The following is a 2,500-nucleotide window of genomic DNA, read 5'->3' on the forward strand; positions in this document are numbered from 1 at the left end:
CTCTTTTCAGCTGGCGATAAACCTTTCCTCGATACTTTGCGGACTTGTTAAACTGTTCCTGATCAGAATAAAAAACGCTCACGCTATTACACAAGCACCCGTGTCTCGCCAAAGCTGACAAATAAACAGACGGACAAGCTGCACTGCACGTGTGAACAGGGGAATGAGCCAGCGAGCGGGGATAGGGCGCCTCCTGCGCTTAAAAGCTTACAGCACCTGGTATTCCCAGGCGGTCTCTTATCCAAGTACTAACGAGGCCCATCCCTGTTTAGCTTCAGAGATCAGACAAGATCAGGCGTGCTCAAGGGGGTGTGGCCGTAAGCGAGAGCAAGGCTCGCTGGCACCCTTCTTATTGAGAGGACAGCTCCGTCACCTCTTTTACGACGCTGCTTTTTTTCCCTTGCGTTTTTCTCTTCTTCCCACGTTCTCTCTCTTCACTGCCTTCGTCCCCGCTCTATTTCACTTCAGCCTTTCACTCTTGCTTCCTTCCAAAGAGGACGGAGCTGCGGGAGAAAGGGCGCTATAGAGGATCGCTGTGGAGAGCTGCTGCTGTGCTTTGACATCTGAGCTCTGTGGAAAACGATCTCAATACAATTCTGAAAAACGCGACTCTCCGAACGCCAGCCGAACAAGTCTCCACAGCCGAAGCGCTGTGTCTCTTTTCAGCTGGCGATAAACCTTTCCTCGATCCTTTGCGGACTTGTAAAACTGTTCCTGATCAGAATAAAAAACGCTCACGCTAATACACAAGCACCCGTGTCTCGCCAAAGCTGACAAATAAACAGACGGACAAGCCGCACTGCACGTGTGAACAGGGGAATGAGCGAGCGAGCGGGGATAGGGCGCCTCCTGCGCTTAAAAGCTTACAGCACCTGGTATTCCCAGGCGGTCTCCCATCCAAGTACTAACCAGGCCCATCCCTGCTTAGCTTCCGAGATCAGACGAGATCAGGCATGCTCAAGGGGGTGTGGCCGTAAGCGAGAGCAAGGCTCGCTGGCACCCTTCTTATTGAGAGGACAGCTCCGTCACCTCTTTTACGACGCTGCTTTTTTTCCCTTGCGTTTTTCTCTTCTTCCCACGTTCTCTCTCTTCACTGCCTTCGTCCCCGCTCTATTTCACTTCAGCCTTTCACTCTTGCTTCCTTCCAATGAGGACGGAGCTGCGGGAGAAAGGGCGCTATAGAGGATCGCTGTGGAGAGCTGCTGCTGTGCTTTGACATCTGAGGTCTGTGGAAAACGATCTCAATACAATTCTGAAAAACGCGACTCTCCGAACGCCAGCCGAACAAGTCTCCACAGCCGAAGCGCTGTGTCTCTTTTCAGCTGGCGATAAACCTTTCCTCGATCCTTTGCGGACTTGTAAAACTGTTCCTGATCAGAATAAAAAACGCTCACGCTAATACACAAGCACCCGTGTCTCGCCAAAGCTGACAAATAAACAGACGGACAAGCCGCACTGCACGTGTGAACAGGGGAATGAGCGAGCGAGCGGGGATAGGGCGCCTCCTGCGCTTAAAAGCTTACAGCACCTGGTATTCCCAGGCGGTCTCCCATCCAAGTACTAACCAGGCCCATCCCTGTTTAGCTTCCGAGATCAGAGAGATCAGGCGTGCTCAAGGGGGTGTGGCCGTAAGCGAGAGCAAGGCTCGCTGGCACCCTTCTTATTGAGAGGACAGCTCCGTCACCTCTTTTACGACGCTGCTTTTTTTCCCTTGCGTTTTTCTCTTCTTCCCACGTTCTCTCTCTTCACTGCCTTCGTCCCCGCTCTATTTCACTTCAGCCTTTCACTCTTGCTTCCTTCCAATGAGGACGGAGCTGCGGGAGAAAGGGCGCTATAGAGGATCGCTGTGGAGAGCTGCTGCTGTGCTTTGACATCTGAGGTCTGTGGAAAACGATCTCAATACAATTCTGAAAAACGCGACTCTCCGAACGCCAGCCGAACAAGTCTCCACAGCCGAAGCGCTGTGTCTCTTTTCAGCTGGCGATAAACCTTTCCTCGATCCTTTGCGGACTTGTAAAACTGTTCCTGATCAGAATAAAAAACGCTCACGCTAATACACAAGCACCCGTGTCTCGCCAAAGCTGACAAATAAACAGACGGACAAGCCGCACTGCACGTGTGAACAGGGGAATGAGCGAGCGAGCGGGGATAGGGCGCCTCCTGCGCTTAAAAGCTTACAGCACCTGGTATTCCCAGGCGGTCTCCCATCCAAGTACTAACCAGGCCCATCCCTGTTTAGCTTCCGAGATCAGAGAGATCAGGCGTGCTCAAGGGGGTGTGGCCGTAAGCGAAAGCAAAGCTCGCTGGCACCCTTCTTATTGAGAGGACAGCTCCGTCACCTCTTTTACGACGCTGCTTTTTTTCCCTTGCGTTTTTCTCTTCTTCCCACGTTCTCTCTCTTCACTGCCTTCTTCCCCGCTCTATTTCACTTCAGCCTTTCACTCTTGCTTCCTTCCAATGAGGACGGAGCTGCGGGAGAAAGGGCACTATAGAGGATCGC

The 2,500-nt window shown here is 52.4% G+C and overlaps 1 non-coding gene and 4 pseudogenes across 1 annotated transcript; all 5 read right to left on the reverse strand.

The window, feature by feature from the left end:
• Positions 1-2,500, reverse strand: part of LOC138242774 (zinc finger and SCAN domain-containing protein 2-like) — a 587,776-nt pseudogene that overhangs the window by 460,812 nt on the left and 124,464 nt on the right.
• LOC138219107 (5S ribosomal RNA) lies at positions 205-323 on the reverse strand (annotated as a pseudogene).
• LOC138244801 (5S ribosomal RNA) lies at positions 861-979 on the reverse strand. The gene has a single exon (XR_011193416.1). It is a non-coding gene; the product is annotated as a 5S ribosomal RNA (ribosomal RNA).
• Positions 1,517-1,634, reverse strand: LOC138218124 (5S ribosomal RNA; annotated as a pseudogene).
• Positions 2,172-2,289, reverse strand: LOC138218125 (5S ribosomal RNA; annotated as a pseudogene).

This window comes from Lepisosteus oculatus, chromosome 14, assembly GCF_040954835.1.
Source record: "Lepisosteus oculatus isolate fLepOcu1 chromosome 14, fLepOcu1.hap2, whole genome shotgun sequence".
NCBI classification, from domain to species: Eukaryota; Metazoa; Chordata; class Actinopteri; order Semionotiformes; family Lepisosteidae; genus Lepisosteus; species Lepisosteus oculatus.